Source organism: Oncorhynchus keta, chromosome 32 (assembly GCF_023373465.1).
Source record: "Oncorhynchus keta strain PuntledgeMale-10-30-2019 chromosome 32, Oket_V2, whole genome shotgun sequence".
Classification (NCBI taxonomy): Eukaryota; Metazoa; Chordata; class Actinopteri; order Salmoniformes; family Salmonidae; genus Oncorhynchus; species Oncorhynchus keta.
Window position 1 is genome coordinate 14,931,200 of NC_068452.1, and position 24,528 is coordinate 14,955,727.

General features: G+C 43.7%; 1 pseudogene; it reads right to left on the bottom strand.

Moving 5' to 3' along the window:
* Positions 1-24,218, bottom strand: part of LOC118365751 (calmodulin-regulated spectrin-associated protein 3-like) — a 44,385-nt pseudogene extending 20,167 nt beyond the window's left edge.
* Between the last annotated feature and the right edge of the window lie 310 nt (positions 24,219-24,528).

Below are 24,528 nucleotides of genomic sequence, written 5' to 3' on the forward strand. Positions count from 1 at the left end.
GAAAAGTAAATAAATATAAACAGTATGGGGATGAGGTAGGTAAAATTGGGTGGGCTATTTACCGATAGACTATGTACAGCTACAGAGATCGGTTAGCTGCTCAGATAGCAGATGTTTGAAGTTGGTGAGGGAGATAAAAGTCTCCAACTTCAGCGATTTTTGCAATTCGTTCCAGTCACAGGCAGCAGAGAACTGGAACGAAAGGCGGCCAAGTGAGGTGTTGGCTTTAGGGATGATCAGTGAGATACACCTGCTGGAGCGCGTGCTACGGGTGAGTGTTGCCATCGTGACCAGTGAACTGAGATAAGGCGGAGCTTTACCTAGCATGGACTTGTAGATGACCTGGAGCCAGTGGGTGTGGCGACGAATATGTAGCGAGGGCCAGCCGACTAGAGCATACAGGTCGCAGTGGTGGGTGGTATAAGGTGCTTTAGTAACAAAACAGATGGCACTGTGATAAACTGCATCCAGTTTGCTGAGTAGAGTATTGGAAGCTATTTTGTAGATGACATCGCCGAAGTCGGGGATGTCAGTTTTACTAGGGTAAGTTTGGCGGCGTGAGTGAAGGAGGCTTTGTTGCGGAATAGTAAGCCAATTCTAGATTTGATTTTAGATTGGAGATGTTTGATATGAGTCTGGAAGGAGAGTTTACAGTCTAGCCAGACACCTAGGTACTTATAGATATCCACATATTCTAGGTCGGAACCATCCAGGGTGGTGATGCTAGTCGGGCGTGCGGGTGCAGGCAGCGAACAGTTGAAAAGCATGCATTTGGTTTTACTAGCTTTTAAGAGCAGTTGGAGGCCACGGAAGGAGTGTTGTATGGCATTGAAGCTCGTTTGGAGGTTAGATAGCACAGTGTCCAAGGACGGGCCGGAAGTATACAGAATGGTGTCGTCTGCATAGAGGTGGATCAGGGAATCGCCCGCAGCAAGAGCAACATCATTGATATATACAGAGAAAAGAGTTGGCCCGAGAATTGAACCCTGTGGCACCCCCATAGAGACTGCCACAGCATGCCCTCCGATTTGACACACTCAACTCTGTCTGCAAAGTAGTTGGTGAACCAGGCAAGGCAGTAATCAGAAAAACCGAAGCTACTGAGTCTGCCGATAAGAATATGGTGATTGACATAGTCGAAAGCCTTGGCAAGGTCGATGAAGACGGCTGCACAGTACTGCCTTTTATCGATGGCGGTTATGATATCGTTTAGTACCTTGAGCGTGGCTGAGGTGCACCCGTGACTGGCTCGGAAACCAGATTGCACAGCAGAGAAGGTACGGTGGGATTCGAGATGGTCAGTGACCTGTTTTGTTGACTTGGCTTTCGAAGACCTTAGATAGGCAGGGCAGGATGGATATAGGTCTGTAACAGTTTGGGTCCAGGATGTCTCCCCCTTTGAAGAGGGGGATGACTGCGGCAGCTTTCCAATCCCTGGGGATCACAGACAATATGAAAGAGAGGTTGAACAGGCTGGTAATAGGGGTTGCGACAATGGCGGCGGATAGTTTCAGAAATAGAGGGTCCAGATTGTCAAGCCCAGCTTATTTGTACGGGTCCAGGTTTTGCAGCTCTTTCAGGACATCTGCTATCTGGATTCGGGTAAAGGAGAACCTGGAGAGGCTTGGGCGAGTAGCTGCGGGGGGGCTGTTGGCCGAGGTTGGAGTAGCCAGGAGGAAGGCATGGCCAGCCGTTGAGAAATGCTTGTTGAAGTTTTCGATAATCATGGATTTATCGTTTGTGACCGTGTTACCTAGCCTCAGTGCAGTGGGCAGCTGGGAGGAGGTGCTCTTGTTCTCCATGGATTTCACAGTGTCCCAGAACTTTTTTGAGTTAGAGCTAGAGGATGCAAATTTCTGCCTGAAGAAGCTGGCCTTCGCTTTCCTGACTGACTGTGTGTATTGGTTCCTGACTTCCCTGAACAGTTGCATATCGCGGGGACTATATGATGCTATTGCAGTCCGCCACAGGATGTTTTTGTGCTGGTCGAGGGCAGTCAGGTCTGGAGTGAACCAAGGGCTATATCTGTTCTTAGTTCTGCATTTTTTGAACGGAGCATGTTTATCTAAAATGGTGAGGAAGTTACTTTTAAAGAATGACCAGGCATCCTCAACTGACGGGATGAGGTCAATATCCTTTCAGAATACCGGGCCAGGTCGATTAGAAAGGCCTGCTCACAGAAGTGTTTTAGGGAGCGTTTGACAGTGATGAGGGGTGGTCGTTTGACTGCGGATCCGTTGCGGATACAGGCAATGAGGCAGTGATCGCTGAGATCCTGGTTCAAGACAGCAGAGGTGTATTTGGAGGGCCAGTTGGTCAGGATGACGTCTATGAGGGTGCCCTTGTTTACAGATTTAGGGTTGTACCTGGTGGGTTCCTTGATGATTTGTGTGAGATTGAGGGCATCTAGCTTAGATTGTAGGACTGCCGGGGTGTTAAGCATATCCCAGTTTAGGTCACCTAACAGAACAAACTCTGAAGCTAGATGGGGGGCGATCAATTCACAAATGGTGTCCAGGGCACAGCTGGGAGCTGAGGGGGGTCGGTAGCAGGCGGCAACAGTGAGAGACGTATTTATGGAGAGAGTAATTTTTAAAATTAGTAGTTCGAACTGTTTGGGTATGGACCTGGGAAGTATGACATTACTTTGCAGGCTATCTCTGCAGTAGACTGTAACTCCTCCCCCTTTGGCAGTTCTATCTTGACGGAAAATGTTATAGTTGGGTATGGAAATCTCAGAATTTCTGGTGGCCTTCCTGATCCAGGATTCAGACACGGCAAGGACATCAGGGTTGGCAGAGTGTGCTAAAGCAGTGAGTAAAACAAACTTAGGGAGGAGGCTTCTGATGTTGACATGCACGATCACAGAAGTCAACAAATGAGGGTGCCTGGGCCTGGGATTACCTCCACATCACCCGCGGAACAGAGGAGGAGTAGTATGAGGGTGCAGCTAAAGGCTATCAAAACTGGTCGCCTAGAGCGTTGGGACAACGAATAAAAGGAGCAGAAGCATGGTAGAATATATTCAGGGCATAATGCGCAGACAGGGGTATGGTGGGGTGCGGGTACAGCGGAGGTAAGCCCAGGCACTGGGTGATGATAAGAGAGGTTGCATCTCTGGACATGCTGGTTGTAATGGGTGAGAGATGTGTGGGAGGTGGGACAAAGGAGGTATCAGGGGTATGAAGAGTTGAACTAGGGGCTCCATTGTAAACTAAAACAATGATAACTAACCTGAACCACAGTATACAATGCATATTTTGCATTTGAGAGAGACATACAGCGAGGCATACAGTAATCACAGGTGTTGAATGGGAGAGCTAGCTAAAACAGTAGGTGAGACAACAGCTAATCAGCTAGCACAACAGCAGCCGGTAAAATGGGGTTGACTAGGCAGAGAGGGTCGGATTAACTACACACAGAGCCTGAGTGCGGCCGACAGATAAAACAAACAAACAGAATGGAGTACCGTGATTAATGGACAGTCCAGCAGGCATCAGCTATGTAGCCAAGTGATCCAGGGGGCAGCGGTGGATGGGACTGGGAAGCTAGACTGGCGAGTATTATCCAGGCTAAAAAAAACTGTCTGGCTGTGCAGAAGGTAAAAGCCGCTAGCAGTGGCTAACAATGACTAAATAGCTTTCACATTTAAAATAATAGCGATTCCGTATCACATTGGGTGAGGCAGGTTACCGCAATGTATAATCTAATTAAAAATCAAAAAGAGATTGAAAGTAAATATGCGTCCAGTGAGTGGTTGGGCTGGCTGGGGACGCGGCGATTCAGACAGTTAGCAGGCCTGTGCTAACAAGCTAACAGTTAGTAGGCCGGGGCTAAACAAGCTAGCAGTTAGCAGGCCGAATTAGCAAGCAAGCAGATAGCAAGGGCTAGAAAGTTAGCCTTTGGGGGACGTCGCGATGGGGTTAAGTCTCTTTAGGCCTCTTCATGCGGTGACATCGATAGACCGGTCGTGGGTCCGTATATTGTAGCCTAGGAGTATGCTTCGGTGGTAGCACAGGAGCTCTGGCCGGGCTAGCTTCAAGCTAAGTGGATGGAAACACTAGCCAGGAGTAGTCATCCGGGGTTGCGGATAGCTAGTTAGCTAGTTGTGTAGATCCAGATGAAAATGTTCCGTTTGCGGTGGGAATCCGGGGATAAAAATAATAGGTCCGTTATGCTCTGGTTAGAGTCGCGTTGTTCAAACTAGCGAGAGCTTTCCGAGCTAAAGGTTAGCTGATGACCGCTAGCAATGGTTTGCTGACTGATAGCTGGTAACTACCTGGCTAGCTTCAGTTGAGGGGTTCCGGATCCGAAGTAAATATAAATACTTTAGGGAAAAAAAGCAGATCCACGCTACATTGGGTGAGGTGGGTTGCAGGAGAGTATTTAGATGTTGAGGTTTAGCAAAATGTTTTAAAAGATATGCAAAGAAAAATATGTTTAAAAATGATATATACAAGCGACATGACAAGACGTCTGACTGCTACGCCATCTTCTCTGTAACAAACAAAAGAAAAACTAAAATTGTATTTCTCCCCTTGGCTGGCCTGGGAGGTCCCGTGACGGGCCAAATGTTGCGAGACGATGTTCAGCAGCATTCCGTTTTTTGTCCTAAATGGCACCCTATCTCCTATATAGTGTATCTTTTGACCAGAGCCCTATGGGTGAACTACTGGGGCCTGGTCAAAAGTAGTACACTAAATAGGGAATAGGGTGCCATTTGGTACACAGCCTGTGCCACTTCTCATTCCTACTGAGCTCTAGACGGATGCTAACTTGAGCGAAAACTTGCGTACCCAGCAGTATGACTTAAGTCAACAAGTCAGCGACTCACTAACCAAAACCAACCATAGACACAGGCAGGGATTTCTGGAACAGGGCAATCCTGTGACCACCCCCACTGCTCCCCTTAAGTACATTCATGCCTTTGTCATATGTCGGCTACATAACATTTGAATGAACTTCACTGACTGTAAGTCACTCTGGATAAGAGTGTCTGCTAAATTACCAAAACATAAATGTAACAAACAAGGATTCATTTTAAAAACACTTGTCTGTGACTGATACACAGCAACCAGATGTGAAATACACAGAGTATGGCTATTGGTGCATCATCAATATCACGGTGCACAATGATATCTGGGGTCTGTTCAGGAGGGTGCAACGTTACAGAACGTTCAGATGGGACCGACTGTCAGGTATAGCTGGGAATCACATCAGCTCTAATTCAGTGTATTTCTATCTGTAACATTCTGAAATGTTTCAGCTCACTGAATACACCCCTGACGATGATAGATAATATATACTGTGTATGGTATGAGTCAGAGGAGGTCAAAAAGTAGTGCACTATATAGAGCGTCGGTATTCAACTCTTACCCTACAAGGTCCGTAGCCTGCTGGTTTTCTGCTCTACTGGATAATGAATTGCACCCACCTGGTGTTCCAGGTCAAAAATCAGTCCCTGATTAGAGGGGAACAATACATTTTTTTAAACATAGCAGAACTGGCTTTGGAGGTCCAGAGTTGAGTTTGATGGACATAGGGTGCTATTTGGGACACAGGCCCAAGACCAGGTGTAGGATAGCAAGACTGGCTGAGTGATCTAGAAGGCTTCAGTGACAGAGAAAGTATCCTATTTCTTCAGCGCCCTAGAGAAAGTATCCTATTTAAAATATATATTTAAATGTAGCTCTTTTTTGCCCAAGCTTCATTTAGGAGCTGATGGTGTAAGCTGTGAGGTTATTGAAAAGAGGCTACCTCACAAATGACACCATATTCCTTCCATAGTGCACTACTTTGACCAAGGCCCATAGGAAAGATGGTTCTATTTGGGATTTGGGACATAACCAGAGAGAAGAGTGGTCAATATCACACAGTGAAAGCGCTTTAAAGGCAATACAGATGTTATCTGTAAGTAAACAATAATATATTCTGTTTACCCTTGCTGTGTGTGTGCGCGCATCTGGTGTGAAATGGCTAGCTAGTTAGCAGTGCACGCTAGTAGCGTTTCAAATTGGTGATGTTACTTGCGCTGGGACCTTGAAGTGTTTCCCTTGCTCTGCAAGGCTTTTGTGGAGCGATAGGTAACGATGTGTCTTGGGAGGCAGTTGTAGATATGTTCACAGGGTCCCTGGTCGAGCCCAGGTTAGGGGCAAGGAGAGAGATGGAAGCAATACTGATTACATGTGTGCGCTTTGAGTGGTGTGTGAACATGCTTTGTGAGTGCATGACTGCATGCATACGTGTATGACACAGATGAGCCTTATTATAAAACAGCACATTACAGCAGCAGATTGCTGTTGCTTCAAAGCTGTTTACTGGCCAAGGCCCACATTGTTACACTGCTCCATCCTCTTAATGCTGTGCATGTTGCATGACCCACTTTCCCCCCTGACAGAGCCAGGCAGTGGCGGCCCAACTCAGACAGCAGCACTGTCCCAAAGCTCAAGCTCAGAGAGCACTACAAGTGCAAGTTGAGTAGCAGCAGTAGCAGCAGCCTAACAGTGGCAGCCAAGCAGTGAGTGTCACTATCAGCTCTTGGCCAGCTGAGGCTGAGGCAGCCTCCCAGGTCTGGCGGCATGGCAGCAACACCATCACCAGCATGGAGCTGAGACCGCACCAGCTGAGCACAGAACACAGCACACAATGTACTAGCTGACCACAGAACACAGCACAGACAGTACTAGCTCCACTATTCCATCGGTTCCACTGTGCCAGCCAGGCAAGCTCAATTGATCGCAGCTTAAGTGTTTAAAAAAAAGTCAATACTATTTGAACCTAGGTCTGGATGAGACATAACAGCACACTTCTCCCCTCACACACCACTGGTCCAATTAGTACAAGGACCTGCAGACAGCGACACCACCAGGTGCCCTGGCCAACAGGTAGAGAGCTCAAGGCAGTTTCGCGAAGAGGCGTGTGCTGCTCAGCATAATATTACACTCTGGTTCTATTTTCAAGAATTGCTCACAGCCGAGAACACTTCATAAAGTGACTCGACAGCCCAGTGTAGCTCCCCTGTTAGAGACACCAGGGAGAGTTAGTGGCAGAAACAGGGGCACAGGCAGAGAGGTAGAAGTAGAGAGGCAAAGGCACCAGGCAGAGAAGCAGAGAGGTGGAGTGAGAGAGAGGTGGAGTCAGGGGTAAAGGAGCATTCTACTTTTCACCTGACTGACTACAGCTACACAGGTTCTCCAGAAACAGAATTCAGGGCACTCAAGTCACAGAGTTGTTGGGCTGGTGTCTGCTAGAGGAGCTGGGCTGGCTGAGGGTGAGAACATAGATGTTGTAGTGAAGATTATATATATAGTATAGGGGGGGTAATATGGTCAAAGCCACAAAGTATGCTCATGCAGCCAAAATGTAGTTGGAAGTTGGAATTCCATTAATTGTTTACAAAATGTTCTACATCTCATTAAGATATATTTTTTTTAAATCGAGAAGGTATAATATTTAATTAGTTAAAGACCGTACACAGACTAAATTGGGTCACAGTGAATTCAGAGAAATTAAGATGTAATACATCTGTTCCTATTTGAACAAGCTCAGGCCTCCGGAACCATGCGGGTTCCCCTTCTAATTGGCTGCTGAGAGAGATCATTTGGCGAATTGAATGGGAATATGGTTCTCAGACAGAGCAGACATGATCAAGCTTCAATGACCACATTACAATGCAAGAGTGAGAGAGAGAGAGAAACAGGCAATAGTTAGATTTCCATCCAATTGGCGACAGATTTTCTTGCAAATATTCTAAAATCTGCATAAAGACTTGTTATAAAAATCAGTGCATGATGACATAGTGCATTTTTATTTTTCACTTAAGTTTTCATGTACCTAATAACATTTCAATAGGTTTCCATTGCATTTTCAACTCTACCACTAACTTTAACAAAAACTGTTGCGTTAAATCGCAAATGTGCCCAATCGGGTCTTGGCACGTGCACTCCAGCCAACAGCTCATAGTTACAGTGCGGGTAGGCTAGTCTATATGATGAGATTATTATGGATAAGTGTCCGAATATTTGTATGTCAAACAGCAGTCAAGCATCGATCATCAAGCTCATCATCTTGCACTTTCACCACTCTGAAGTTCATCATAACATACAGTGCCTTCAGAAAGTTACAGCCTGAATTAAAAATAGATTTTAAAAAATGTTCTGACCCATCTACACACAATAGCCCATAAAGACACAGAAATACTAACTTACATAAATATTCACACCCGAGTCAATACATGTTAGAATCCCCTTTGGCATCGATTACATCTGTGGGTATTTCTGGGTAAGTCTAAGAGATGGGCACACCTGGATTGTACAATATTTGCACATTAATTCTTTTGAAAATTCTTCAAGCATTGTCAAGTTGGTACTAGATCGACATTTTCAAGCCTCGTCATAGATTTTCAAGACGATTTAAGTCAAAACTGTAACTAGGCCACTCAGGAACATTGAATGTCATCTTGGTAAGCAACCCAAATATTTGGCCTTGTGTTTTAGGTTATTGTCCTGCTGAAAGGTGAATTTGTCTCCCAGTGTCTGTTGGAAAGCAGACAAGTTTTCCTTTTGGATTTTGCCTGTGAGTAGCTCTATTAGATTTATTTTTATCTTTAAAAAAATGAAAAACATTTCTTTGGCAATTTCTTTTGTGCCTTTTTGCAAACCGTATGCATGTACAGGCTTCCATCTTTTCACTCTGTCATTTAGGTTAGTAATTGTGGAGTAACTACAATGTTGATCCATCCTCAATGATATCTTATCACAGCCATTAAAAACAGTTTTAATGTCACCATTGGCCTCATGGTGAAATCCCAGAGCAGTTTTGTTCCTCTCCGGCAACTGAGTTAGGAAGGACGCATGTATCTTTGTAGTGACTGGGTGTATTGATTCACCATCCAAAGTGTAATTAATAACTTCACCATGCTCAAAAGCGATATTCAATGGCTGCTTTTTTTTATACCCTTCTACCAATAGGTGCCCTTCTTTGCAAGGCATTGGAAAACCTCCCCGGTATTTATGGTTGAATCTGTGTTTGAAATTCACTGCTCAGCTGACGGGCTTTACAGATGTGTAGGGTACAGAGAGGCAGTAGTCATTCAAAAATAAATTTTAAACACTATTAATGTACAGGTGTGGCCAAAAGTTTTGAGAATGACAAATATTAATTTTCAAAGTTTGCTGCTTCAATGTCTTTATATATTTTTGTCAGATGTTACTATGGAATACTGAAGTATAATTACAAGAATTTCATAAGTGTCAAAGGCTTTTATTGACAATTACATTAAGTTGTTGCAAAGAATCAATATTTGCAGTGTTGACCCTTTTTCCGAGACCTCTGCAATCTGCCCTGGCGTGCTGTCAATTAACTTCTGGGCCACATCCTGACTGATGGCAGCCCATTCTTGCATAATCAATGCTTGGAGTTTGTCAGAATGTGAGTTTTTGTTTGTCCACCCGCCTCTTAAGGATTGACCACAAGTTCTCAATAGGATTAAGGTCTGAGGAGTTTCCTGGCCATGGACCCAAAATATCGATGTTTTGTTCACCGGGCCTGGATGGTTGGGAGAAGATGCTCTCGGAGAATGTGTTGGTACCATTCTTTATTCGTGGCTGTGTTCTTAGGCAACATAGTGAGTGAGCCCACTCCCTTGGCTGAGAAGCAACCCCACACATGAATGGTCTCAGGATGCTTTACTGTTGGCATGTCACAGGACAGATGGTAGCGCTCACCTTGTCTTCTCCAGACAGGCTTTTTTCCAGATGCCCCAAACAATCAGAAAGGGGATTCATCAGAGAAAATGACTTTACCCCAGTCCTCAGCAGTCCAACCCCGGTACCTTTTGCAGAATATCAGTCTGTCCCTGATATTTTTCCTGGAGAGAAATGGCTTCTTTGCTGCCCTCCTAACATGAGGCCATCCTCCAAAAGTCTTCGCCTCACTGTGCGTGCAGATGCACTCACACCTGCCTGCTGCCATACCTGAGCAAACTATGTACTGGTGGTTCCCCGATCCCGCAGCTGAATCAACATTAGGAGACGGTCCTGGCGCTTGCTGGACTTTGTTGGGTGCCCTGAAGCCTTCTTCACAACAATTGAACTGCTCTCCTTGAAGTTCTTGATGATCCGATAAATGGTTGATTTAAGTGCAATCTTATGAGCAGCAATATCCTTGCCTGTGAAGCCCTTTGTGCAAAGCAATGATGACGGCACTTGTTTCCTTGCAGGTAACCATGGTTGACAGAGGAAGAACAATGATTCCAAGCACCACCCTCCTTTTGAAGCTTCCAGTCTGTTATTCGAACTCAAATCAGCATGAGAGTGATCTCCAGCATTGTCATTGTCAACATCCACACACCTGTGTTAACGAGAGAATCACTGACATGATGTCAGCTGGTCCTTTTGTGGCAGGGCTGAAATGCAAATATTTTGGGGGGATTCAGTTAAATTTGCATGGCAAAGAGGGACTTTGCAATTAATCTGATCACTCTTCATAACATTCTGGAGTATATGCTATTTGCCATCATACAAACTGAGACAGTATACTTTGTGAAAATTAATATTTGTGTCATTCTCAAATCTTTTGGCCACAACTGTCTTTTAGCCACAGAGTGAGTCCATGCAACTTGTGAAGCAAATTTTTACTCAATTTATTTAGGCTTGCCATAAACAAATGTTTAATATTTTTTAACTAGGCAAGTCAGTTTTAACTTCTTATGGGCAGGTGAGACGGTAACTACAGAATTATCAATATTTAACTTAATAAAATCACAAGTGTAATACATCAAAATAAAGCTTAATTTCTTGTTAATCCAGCAATTGTGTCAGATTACAAAAAGGCTTTATGGCGAAAGCACACCATGCGATTATCTGACGAAAGCGCCCCGCATACAAAACATATTTCAACCAGGCAGGTGCGACACGAAAGTCAGAAATAGCAATATAAAAAAATGCCTTACCTTTGATGATCTTCTTCTGTTGGCACTCCAAAAGGTCCCAGTTACAACACAAATGGTCCTTTTGTTCAATAATGTCCTTCTATAAAATCCATAAAAACTCAGTTTAGCTGGCTCGCTTCAGTCAATATTCCACCCATCAAAATGCATACAAAATTAACCCCAAACATTACTGATATACTTTTCCAAACAAGTCAAACAACATTTATAAATCAAACCTTATGTACCCTAATACGTAAATAAACGATACAATTTCTCTCCGGTTATTGTCTTTACCGGAGAAAAATACCAAAGAACGCGCTCTCATTCACGCACTTGGAAACACTGGGAGCCACCTAGAAAAACTGCAATTTCTGTCTCATTATTCCAAAAACCAGCCTGAAACTTTCTAAAGACTGACATCGAGTGGAAGCCCTAGGAACTGCAATCTGGAAGGACTTTGCGTTATAATAAAAGTGACATCCATTGAAAATAGTGGTCGGCTGCATTTCTTTAGGGGGGCATGGTTTGTCCTCGGGGTTTCCCCTGCCATATCAGTTCTGTTATACTCACAGACATTATTTTAACCGTTTTAGAAACGTTAGAGTGTTATGCATATCCTAGCTTCTGGGCCTGAGTAACAGGCAGTTTACTTATCATCCTGACGTGAAAATACTGCCCCCTACCCAAGAGAGGTTAATTAAGAACAAATTCTTATTTTCGATGACGACCTAGGAACAGTGGGTTAACTGCCTTGATCAGGTGCCGAACAACAGATTTTTACCTTGTCAGCTCGGGGGATTCGATCTTGCAACCTTCCGGTTACTAGTCCAACGCTCTAACCACTATGGAGTATTGTGTGTAGGCCAGTGACAAAATCTCATATTAATCTATTTTAAATTCAGGCTGTAACAGAACAAAATGTAGAAAAAGTCATGGGGTGTGAACACTTTCTGAAGGCTCTGTATTGCATCTGTAGTCTAATAAACTGCATGGTTTCCCCGAGTCTAGTGGGAGGACCAAACACCATATCATCGTGTGACTCCATGTTTACTTCGATGTGATGGTTAATTATATCAATATTTGCACATAAAGTTGTTTCCACCGCTGTTTCTCACATAACACATTTTACCGACACAAACAAAACCCGAATGAATAACGTATCTGTTGGCATTTATAAAATTGTACCGAAACTTCCTGTTTCCATCGCAGCTGTTTTTTTTTATTCAGTATGACTTTACTCGCATAAAAACAATGGACAGCAACGTGGTGAGTGAATAAGACCAAAATATTCATTGTGAATGACTAGAGATGACAAACCAGTTTATCTTGCTTCAGAAGCTTCATTGACAGCCAGCTACAGGGAGCTCTGGTTTCACTGGTGCTGCGCAGTTTGCTTATTGTTCTAATCTAAGGCCTAGTCAGAGCCACCGATTGTCTAGTAAACTCTAATCAAAATCAAATCAAATGTATTTATATAGCCCTTCGTACATCAGCTGATATCTCAAAGTGCTGTACAGAAACCCAGCCTAACCCAGCCTAAAACCCCAAACAGCAAGCAATGCAGGTGTAGAAACACTACCTTCTCCAGGCCTCCAAGCTCTCCCTCCCAGTCCCACCCCTACCCCCAGAATTAAGACTGAATCCCGCTGGAGTTGCTCTGACATCCCCCTGGTCCTCACAGCTGAATCCACTCATCTTCAGGAGATCGGCTTGGGTGAAGGTGGGGGGGTTGGGAAGGACCAGGGAATGGGTCCAGAAAGGGGGTATTTTTTAATGTTGTCTAATCCGTGGAATCAAAGCATAAACAAGACCCACAGCCCAATCCCATCCACAGCTTTAACATCCCCACTCCCCCATGGCCAGCAGTCATGGCTGAGGGTGACCAGACAATACCTGTGTGTGTCCCTATGAGGCAGACCGTATGCCCAGACGACCAGATCGATCACTGCTGTATGGATTATTGTGACACCAGGACCGGTCCAGTGGCAGTTTCCAGTGCAGCTTCGATCTTACCTCAATTGAACCTGTGTGTTGTGGCAGTCGTCCCCAGTCACCTCAATCCCATCCCAGGGGCATTACTAATACTGGGAGACTGGTGGCCAACAGTAAAACAGGAATCCTTCTCCTTTTACATATTTCCATAACTCGAATCATAGTCTCACAAGTCAGACTAAAAACATAACACAATACTTGATTCTGGGTACCAAGATTACCCAAAATCACAATGGACTAAACCATGTCAACATGCCATATGCCACACCCACTCCCACCTCTTACCATTTTGATTGGTTTATGCCGGAGGTCCACGTCAGACACGGGGACGTCTTGATCTTTGGGGACCACGCCCCTGTTGGCGAGGAGCTGCAGCAGGGTGGCGTTGTCTTTTGGGGCCCCTGACCCCCCCTGGTCCCCCTGCAGCAGACCGTAGGTGTGGCAGGAGAGTTCAGACGAGAGCAGGAGGCGTGTGACGGGGGGGCTTCAGGTGCTCCTGCTCATACTGGTCACAGTAGAAGGGCTCCCGCAACTCCACTGGAACATGCTCTACGGACGGAGAAGAGGGACAAAAACAGTGAGTGAAATAATCATGTTGTGGGAGACGAGTACACGATTAATAGGTCAAACAAGCGCATCAATAGAATGCGTTTCCACTGAGGGAGAAAATACTAAAAAGATACCCATACTGCATCCAATATACATGTGAATTCACAATGCAGCTGTGCTGCTGCATGCAACGTTTTGGGTTTCACGGTGCGTCACTTTCAGATGGTTAAGCATCGCACCTGTACCACCATTACTGTACCTCAATTTCACCTCGCAAAGTTTGTATTTCATTCTCATTTAACATTTAACTCAAAGTATTACCATACAGGACTTAACAGCTGCCATTAGTCGTCGTGGAGTTGACTCCTTGCACGGCTCCTTATATGTTGACTCCCATTTCTGAGTGTCAAGATTCGATTCCGGTAGGATTCAGTATTTTTGGAACGAAGTACGAAGTTCTTCGAAGTACGGCAACTACTCGAACACTCGCATCTTTCATAGCATGCTAGCGAGGGACGGAGAATGAAGGAAGGGGCACAGTATAGGCAGTAGGGTCGGGAACGATACTACTATAGTGATACACTACATTAACAAATGTATGTGGACACCTGCTTGTCGAATATCTCATTCCAATATCATGGGCATTAAAATGGAGTTGGTCCCTCCTTTGCTGCTATAACAGCCTCCACTCAGTTTAATCTGCTTCATGTTTACATTTTTGATATGGAAAAAAATATTGGCATCATCCCGGCCCTAATGGGCATGTCGGAACAGTGGACTATTTGCAATCAAAAGCTTTATCTCACAATGGCATACTGTATATCGCAGATTTCTTGGCTTGCCATGTCTCATAACTTCAGTAAATCAGGTCCTATCATGATGAATAGGCTAGGATATTGAGATGAGCAAGATGCAAAACAAAGTATCTGTGCATGTGAACAGGTTCGCTTCAAGCTGTTCAGTGTGGTAGCAAGGGCACCAAAGCTCTTAGTTGTTGCGAAAATTGACCCGCTATGCTGTTTACTTTCTGCATTTACAAAAACATTAACAATTATAATTAGGTTCAATTTTTCTTAACATTAAGGATCACAATTTAGTTAACGTTTAAAATTTCACACCCTTAATACCAGAGAACATTAAAAGGAATAGTGTGCCATTTCAGATGCAGCCACAATCTCTCAGCAGTGTGTTGTGGATATAGGTTACACAGAACATCAACGAAAAACGCTGTTCAAAGTCCTAACAAGATCATTGACAAAACACAGTTTAAAGTCCTATTGTCAGATAAACAGAATGTGTGTTTATCTCTTAGTATATAATAGAAACAAACTTAAAGAAGTGGGTGTTTCCTCATCAGTTACAGAGTATACAAAACATTAGGAACACTAGCTGTCACCTGGATTCATCCTGGTCAGTCGATGATCCTTTGTTGATATCAATTGTTAAATCCACTTCAAAATCAGTGCATAATGAAGGGGAGGAGACAGGTTAAAGAGCATTTTTAAAGCCTTGAGACATGGATTGTGTATGTGTGCCATTAAGTGCCTTTGAACGAGGTATGTTAGTAGGTGCCAAGCGCACCAGTTTGAGTGTGTCTAGAACTCCTGACGCTGCTGGGATTTTTCCTGTGCGTATCAAGAATGGTCCAAACCCAAAGGACATCCAGCCAACTTGATACAGCTTAGGAAAGCATTGAAGTCAACATGGGCCATCATCCCTGTGGAATGCTTTCGACACCTTGTAGAGTCCACGCCCTGACAAATTGAGGCTGATCTGAGGGCAACAGGAGGTGCAACTCAATATTAGGAAGGTGTTCCTAATGTTTTATACACACAGTGTATAGTGAAGGTATAGCGTTTAGTTACCTTGACAGTACTATGGGCATAGTTAGATATGGATAGGCTATGCTTGTCGTGCATTTGTGTGGCATGTGTCTCTGTGTTGTTTTTCACAGCAAATCCAGCCAGCCAATCATAGGGTCTGCAGGAGTCATAAGGTTACAGATATAGGCACGATACACTGGTTACAATTTGATATTTTCTGGGGGGCTTGTATCAACTCCTCCCTCCATTTCCCTGTCTAAATGTTCATTCAGCAGTTCAGGTCTCATGGTGACAGTGTCATTCTCCCCCCACGGGAACGATACTGTGGTGCATTCCATTTCCAACCCCACGTCAGTCCGTGGTTACGTCCCAAATGGCACTCTATTCCCTACCTGTATTTTTTTCCCCCTGCCCCTATTTCGAGACAGGTGCATGATAATGGTCCATTCTAAATCAAAACAAATTTCACATATATTATTTAGTATATGTAAAGACAAGATTAAATCAAGAACAGTCTGATGGGTGACAACATTAGCCTATCACTTGTGAATTATATATTATCACTTGCCCAGCTTGTGTGCAGTAAGGCAAGAAACAGCACATGCCTATTTTATTGTTTTCCTGCTAATTGATTGAATTATGGAACATTTGCCTTTGCATACTGCCATGTGCGCATTGCTGCGCTTATGTGAAGAAATAGCCTAATAGTTTATCAACATTTTAAGCGAAACATTCTGACCTGTTGCATCAGCCTCAATGCTTTAAAAAAGTTACAAGTTTTAGGGATGGTAGTGGTAGTACTAATTTGGGATCTATCGCATCCCACAACTGTCCAAGAATATGTTTGGAATATTACTTTCTCGCACAGAATAGGTCAACTTTTGTAGATTGATATACAGTGGGGCAAAAAAGTATTTAGTCAGCCACCAATTGTGCAAGTTCTCACACTTAAAAAGATGAGAGGCCTGTAATTTTCATCATAGGTACACTTCAACTATGACAGACAAAATGAGAAAAAAATCCAGAAAATCACATTGTAGGATTTTTTAAGAACTTATTTGCAAATTATGGTGGAAAAATAAGTATTTGGTCAATAACAAAAGTTTATCTCAATACTTTGTTATATACCCTGACAGAGGTCAAACATTTTCTGTAAATCTTCACAAGGTTTTCACACACTGTTGCTGGTATTTTGGACCATTCCCCCATGCAGATCTCCTCTAGAGCAGTGATGTTTTGGGGCTGTTAGTGGGCAACACGAACTTTCAACTCCCTCCAAAGATTTTCTATGGGGTTGAGATCTGGAGACTGGCTAGGCCACTCCAGGACCTTGAAATGCTTCTTACGAAACCACTCCTTCGTTGCCCGGGCGGTGTGTTTGGGATCATTGTCATGCTGAAAGACCCAGCCACGTTTCATCTTCAATGCCCTTGCTGATGGAAGGAGGTTTTCACTCAAAATCTCATGATTACATGGCCCCATTCATTCTTTTCTTTACACGGATCAGCCGTCCTGGTCCCTTTTCAGAAAAACAGCCCCAAAGCATAATGTTTCCACCCCCATGCTTCACAGTAGATATGGTGTTCTTTGGATGCAACTCAGCATTCTTTGTCCTCCAAACACGACGAGTTGAGTTTTTACCAAAAAGTCATTATCCCAATCTTCTTCTGGTTCATCCAAATGCTCTCTAGCAAACTTCAGACAGGCGACAATGGGGTAGACGTGCTTTGCTTGAGCTCCGCTCCATTTTGAAACAAATTAGTATTTATCTTAACCTCTCACGACCTATATCTTCAAACAAATATGACAAAGGGAAAAGGCACCAGAAAAGGGAACGCTAAACAAGATAACTTGAATGAGATAGACAGCGAACCAATTTCAACGTCGCCAACCCATGAGGAGTTAGCTGAAGAGGCTAGCTTCCAAGAGTCCCCCACAGAGCCTACGCAAAGTGACATACTGGCTGCCATAAACTCACTAAGCAAGAAGGTGGACACAAGGTTGGCTGATATCTCAAAGAGTATTGGGACTTTGGCCGAAACTGTGAAGGCGCAACTCAGAGAAGTGTGCATGAGGTTGAGCAAACAACAGTCGATCACGAGGCCAGGCTACAGGACATAGAGAAACAGTGCGCAACGTTCAAAAACGTCAACAAAACCCTGAAAGCCCGACTGGAAATGCTCGAGTCGCATTCAAGACGCCAGAACATCCGAATATGTGGCATCCAGGAGGACACTGAGAAAGGGAAACCCACTGAATTTGTCTCGGAGCTGATACCGGCCTTGCTGGGTAGTGAACACTTCAAAACGGCCATCTTGATCGACCGCGCACACAGATCTCAGGCAACGAAGCCGGCCAAGGGCAGGCCACCAAGGCCATTCATTGTACGGCTGCACTATCCCCAGACCAGGGATCTCATCCTCAAGCTGGCTAGTCAAAAGTTCCCCCTTAACTTCAACGGAGCCAGGGTGTCTTTCTACCCAGATCTTAGATTGGAGGTGAGGAACCAACGGAAAGAGTATGATGAGGTACGCAACAAATGCAGGGCGGCTAACATCCGATATGGATTCCTCTTCCCAGCCCGGTTTAAGGTGACAGTCGAAGGATCAACACATACGTTTGACAACCCAAAAGAGGCCGATCTGTTCTTGACAAGCAAGCTCCCTGGCTGAGGATACAGAAGGGCTGTGTCAGCCGTTTGTGTGTTAGCCAAGGAGTGCTTCGTTTGGGGAAGTCACTCAGTAAAGGGACGGGAGGGGGGATGGGGTATGTGTTTTATGTTCACGTTTATTATTAGTACAGGTGGCATGACAAGCTCCCGCACGGCAAGACATTTTTCTTCTGAGTTTTGTATGACAGCAACAATTTGCTCTAAAATAAGAAATGCCACAGTGACAGAGCACAGAGTAGACCAGGTGGAATAAAGATAGTCAGCTGGAACTGTAATGGCTTAGGGCATGTGGTGAAGTGAGCTATAAGGTTCTCTCTCATCTTAAAATCACTGGGTGCTGACATAGTGTTTCTTCAAGAAACTCATATTAAACGCTCCGCTCAGGCCAAGCTACGAGTCGGCTGGATCGGTCAGATATACCAGTCTAACTTTGATGCAAAAGCGAGAGGGGTAGCAATCCTGATGAGGAAAAACATTCAGTTTGTTTACTCATCCTCGATTTCAGATCCTAATGGTCAGTATATTATTGTGGTTGGTACACTGAATTCGAAAGCAGTCACCTTGGTCAATTTATATGGACCCAACTTCGATGATCCATTATTTTTTCAAAGGGGATTTAAGGACATACAAAATATCTCGGATGCAAGTGTTATTGTTGGAGGGGACTTTAACTGTACGTTAGATCCTCTTTTAGATAAACAGCTATCAAGGTCACTTCAACAATCAAATGCCAGTGTCTGTCTAAATACGTTGATGACAAACCTTAACATTGTCGATATTTGGAGACTGACGCACCCAACAGACAGGGATTACTCTTTCTTTTCATCAGTTCATAAATCATAATCCAGAATTGACTATTTTTTGTTGGACTCCAAACTAATTTCAGCAGCTGAGTCGGTTACCTATCACCCTATTCTAATTACGGACCACTCTCCTGTGTCCATGGTGCTGAAACTCGACAATATGTCGACAGGTCGGCGACCGTGGCGCTTAGATGCATACCTGCTGAAAGATGAGGCTTTTTGTCAGTATTTGAAGGAGCAGATTGCCTTTTTCCTCGGAACTAACGACACGGGGGATGTTGACGACTCCACCCTTTGGGAATGTCTAAAGGCTGTGATTAGAGGTTAAATTATTTCTTATACATCAGAGAGGAAGAAACGCGCCAATACTAGGCTAAGAGAAATTGAAAGAGAGTTAGGGGAACAGGAGAACGTTTTTAGGACGAATTCCTCGTATACAGTCCTTGAGAAGATCACAAAGTTAAAATAGGAATACAATTACCATCCTTTCGAAACGGGTGGGCTCTTTACTTGCTAGAATGCAACAAAGTTATTTTGAACTGGGTGACAAACCACATAAATTATTAGCAAGACAGCTAAGGCATGTACAAGCATCTAGAACTATTCACAAAATAAAAGACAAGGGTAAAATAGTAACAGATCCGCAGGATATTAATAAATGCTTTGCGCAGTTTTAATCAGAGCTATACCAATCAAAATGCGATGCTACTGATCCACAAACTATGGAACGCTTTCTCGCTGAATGTGAACTTCCTAAACTAGACGGGGGCAGCTTCTCCACTCGATGCAGGGATAACTTTGGAGGAAATTAACACAGCGATAGCACAATTTCCAAACAGCAAGTACTGCGCCAGTCTAGCTCCACTTATGTTGCGAATGTTTAAACAATCCAAAGAAAATGCCAAACTCCCGCAAACACTGTATGAGGCTACAATAGCACTGATCTTGAAAAAAAGACAGATTCCATGGAGATGTCGTCTTATCGCCCCGTGTCGTTACTCCACATAGAAAACAAGGTGTTGACAAAGATATTGGCAAACCGATTGAAAACATACAGTGCCTTGCGAAAGTATTCGGCCCCCTTGAACTTTGCGACCTTTTGCCACATTTCAGGCTTCAAACAAAGATATAAAACTGTATTTTTTTGTGAAGAATCAACAACAAGTGGGACACAATCATGAAGTGGAACGACATTTATTGGATATTTCAAACTTTTTTAACAAATCAAAACTGAAAAATTGGGTGTGCAAAATTATTCAGCCCCCTTAAGTTAATACTTTGTAGCGCCACCTTTTGCTGCGATTACAGCTGTAAGTCGCTTGGGGTATGTCTCTATCAGTTTTGCACATCGAGAGACTGAAATATTTTCCCATTCCTCCTTGCAAAACAGCTCGAGCTCAGTGAGGTTGGATGGAGAGCATTTGTAAACAGCAGTTTTCAGTTCTTTCCACAGATTCTCGATTGTTGCCAAAAAGTTTGATTGTTGCCAAAAAGTTTGATTTTGGTTTCATCTGACCAGAGCAAATTCTTCCACATGTTTGGTGTGTCTCCCAGGTGGCTTGTGGCAAACTTTAAACAACACTTTTATGGTTATCTTTAAGAAATGGCTTTCTTCTTGCCACTCTTCCATAAAGGCCAGATTTGTGCAATATACGACTGATTGTTGTCCTATGGACAGAGTCTCCCACCTCAGCTGTAGATCTCTGCAGTTCATCCAGAGTGATCATGGGCCTCTTGGCTGCATCTCTGATCAGTCTTCTCCTTGTATGAGCTGAAAGTTTAGAGGGACGGCCAGGTCTTGGTAGATTTGCAGTGGTCTGATACTCCTTCCATTTCAATATTATCGCTTGCACAGTGCTCCTTGGGATGTTTAAAGCTTGGGAAATCTTTTTGTATCCAAATCTGGCTTTAAACTTCTTCACAACAGTATCTCGGACCTGCCTGGTGTGTTCCTTGTTCTTCATGATGCTCTCTGGCCGAATACTTTCGCAAGGCACTGCATATTTCTGACATCATACACCCTGACCAGACAGGTTTTTATCCCGGGCCGACATATATACTACAATTTGAGACGTCTTTTCAACGTAATATATCACGATCATAAGGTTGAGGCAGTGGTAATAGCTCTTGATGCAGAGAAGGCGTTTGACTGGATTGAGTGGAAATATATGATGTCGGTTCTGGAGCACTTTGGGTTTGAAGAATCAAGAAATGTCGCAGTCATTCCGCTTGTTCAAGGGGTGCCGACGGGGTGCCCTATTTCGCCTGATCTCCTCGCTATAGCCATGGAACCCCTTGCTACTCGCATTCGGGCATGTGCTGATATAGCTTCTGTTAAAATAAGGACACAGCACAAAATTTCCCTATATGCAGAAAATGTTCTTTTGTTTTTGTCCAAACCTAAAACTTCTATTCCACCCTTGCTTAACTTGATAAACACATTTGGCTCCTTCTCTGGCTACAAGATAAACTGGCAAAAAAAAGTGAGTTGATGCCAATATCACGGCCTGTGGATATGCAATTTCTGCAATCTACCCTGTTTAGAACAGTGATGGACAAGTTCACAAGCCTTGGCATTGTAGTGACAGGAGACCTTGATCAGCTATTGATAGCGAATTGGGACATGAAAATATCAGCTTAAACAAAATATAGATTTTTGGATCTCCTTGGTAGATCTCCTTGGTTGGTCGTATAAACGCTATTAAAAATGGTTGTCCTACCCAGGTACCTCTTCCAATGTCTACCCAATTTCATACCACAAAGCTATTTTAAGAAACTGGATTCAATAGTAACTCAATTTTTATGGGATAACAAGGCAGCCAGAATTTCAAAGAAGCATTTATGAAAGTACAAGGATATGCCTGCATGGCTTTTGATTGATTGACTCCCTGCACTTGTTAATAGCCCATCATATGTGAAAAAATCCACTTATGACTCTAACCCAGTCATTTGTCATACGCTTAGGATCTGGAAACAGATGAGGTATTTTCTTAACATACCCACTGTATACATTGACAGCCCGATTTGCCTAAATCATGCTTTCCAGCCCACATTGGATGATGTGGTGTTTTCACAGTGGAGGGAGAAGGGGCTCACAACAATTGGTTGTTGGTCAGCTCTCAGGAATATAAACCACAGTTCGGTGAATGCCAGACACAACCTTGTACAGTTTAAGGTGATACACAGGTTACATTACTCAAAAGTAAAACTGCATAAAATATTCCCGGACACCTCACCACTGTGTGAGAGGTGCAAGCAGGATGAGGGGACGTTGACCCACTTATTCTGGACATGTCCTAAGTTACATGTTTACTGGGCTCTCATTTTTGATTATTTATCTAGAGCCTTTGATTGGGTCTGGGGCTAGAACTCTTTGACCGCTCTGTTTGGTACAGTTGATGGGAATAACCACGAAGGGAAAGCTGTCTCTCTTTGTACTCTATTAGCCAAAAGGCTCATATTGCAATTTTAGAAACTAGAGACTGTACCTACCTTTGAAATGTGGTTACGGGATTTAGGGATTTAGCGAAAAAGATTCGATACAATACCTCCAATAGAAGTCCAATGTTTTACAAAATATGGCAGCCGATACTGGATAAATGGTCTAGTCCCGCTTCATAACTGGGTTGATGATCTGCTGCTACTCTGTGCTGTACTCCACTCAACATTTATTTTTGGCTTAACTACACTGCTTGTAATGACTATATGCTGTCTTCATATACATGTACCACCTAATAGGATTTTGTTTTATTTTGTGTAAGTGAGTTAAGTTTTGTTTTGTCCTCTAAATTGGCCATCCCATTCAACAGTACAATGAATGTCATTGTTAGTATTGCTGTCTTTTTTATTAGATTTTTTATTGTAAAATAATAAACATAATATTAAAAAAAATTAAAACTTCAGACGGGCCTGGACAAGTCTGGCACTGCAGGATTTGAGTCCCTGGCGGCGTAGTGTGTTACTGATGGTAGGCTTTGTTACTTTGGTCCCAGCTCTCTGCAGGTCATTCCCTAGGTCCCCCCCGTGTGGTTCTGGGATTTTTGCTCACCGTTCTTGTGATCATTTTGACCCCACGGGGTGAGATCTTGCGTGGAGCCCCAGATCGAGGGCTATTATCAGTGGTCTTGTATGTCTTCCATTTCCTAATAATTGCTCCCACAGTTGATTTCTTCAAACCAAGCTGCTTACCTATTGCAGATTCAGTCGTCACAGCCTGGTGCAGGTCTACAATTGTGTTTCTGGTGTCCTTTGACAGCTCTTTGGTCTTGGCCATAGTGGAGTTTGGAGTGTGACTGTTTGAGGTTGTGGACAGGTGTCTTTTATACTGATAACAAGTTCAAACAGGTGCCATTAATACAGGTAACGAGTGGAGGACAGAGGAGCCTCTTAAAGAAGAAGTTACAGGTCTGTGAGAGCCAGAAATCTTGCTTGTTTGTAGGTGACCAAATACTTATTTTCCACCATAATTTGCAAATAAATTCATTAAAAATCCTACAATTGTGATTTTCTGGATTTTTTTCTCATTTTGTCTGTCATAGTTTAAGTGTACCTAAGATGAAAATTTACAGGCCTCTCATATTTTTAAGTGGGAGAACTTGACAATTGGTGGCTGAATTGAATTGGTGAATTGGTGGCTCAATGCACCAGTCGAATTTGGCAAGCAGCGAGCTTGATCTTAAATCGGTTTAAGTCAACTACTGTAGATCAAATAGGCTGCTGTGATCCAAACAAAACAATAGTGCCTCTGTTTTTAGGATGTTGTTAATGATATATTTTAGAAGTTAAACAATATTTAGGTAGAACACCTGGGAATCTGAGGAAGGACCGCTATTCGTGTTAAATGGGGTGCAGAGTAGGACTTACACACCACACACGCTCTCTGTCCCACCGCTCATGTACTCGCTGAGTTTACACAACGCGCAGTCAGTTCAGCTTCACGCACACGCTTTTCAATACACTGACAGTCAGGGAACAACGCTGGATTACATAGGAGGGAGGGGATGTAGGGAAAAACAGAACACAATATAAACGTTTGGCCACAATAGCCTAAGCCACATACCTGCATTGCCGTAAGATTTCGCCAAGAGCCATCCCACACTTGCGCATATTTTTGCCCTGGTACAATCATACAGATCCAAAGGTTTTATCTCCGGGACTACAAAAGTCTTCCTCGTCGCGTCGGAGTCCACCATAGCAAGTCCGCAGACAGGCCGTGATAATGGGAGGGGCATAGAGACCTAGAAAAATAGTTGGTGGTGAAAGAAGCTTCAAATCAAGCATTCATTGTTTTATTCATCCTATTTCATAACACTGGGGCTGAGGCACACGGGTGTGGGTAAGCGTTTTCTCAGGAACTATCCTGACACTATGGGCCCCAGCACATAGTGTCAGCTCCCGTTTCTCTCCTAATTCCAGACCAAAATAAATGGTCATAAAATGAAGGTGCGCGCAGTCTTAAAGCCCCACAGAAGCCCCCAACACATCGGGTTATAAATTGTATTCATATATATATATTTATTTTTAATTTTTTTAATTTTATAAAAAAAATTTTTTAAGGCGTATTATTTTCCGTTTCGCCGTCCCCATTGCTACCGTTTGGTTAGCGCTCTACAGTAGGCTAGAGCCGGGCCGATGACTGATTTCCAGGTGCTCCACAATGGCATCACTCACTCAGCCGACTGGCCAATCGTGTTTGAGGAAGAGTGAAGGGGCGGGATCTTGGTCGTGTGAACGCGACCAGCAGGTATGATGACAGCTCTC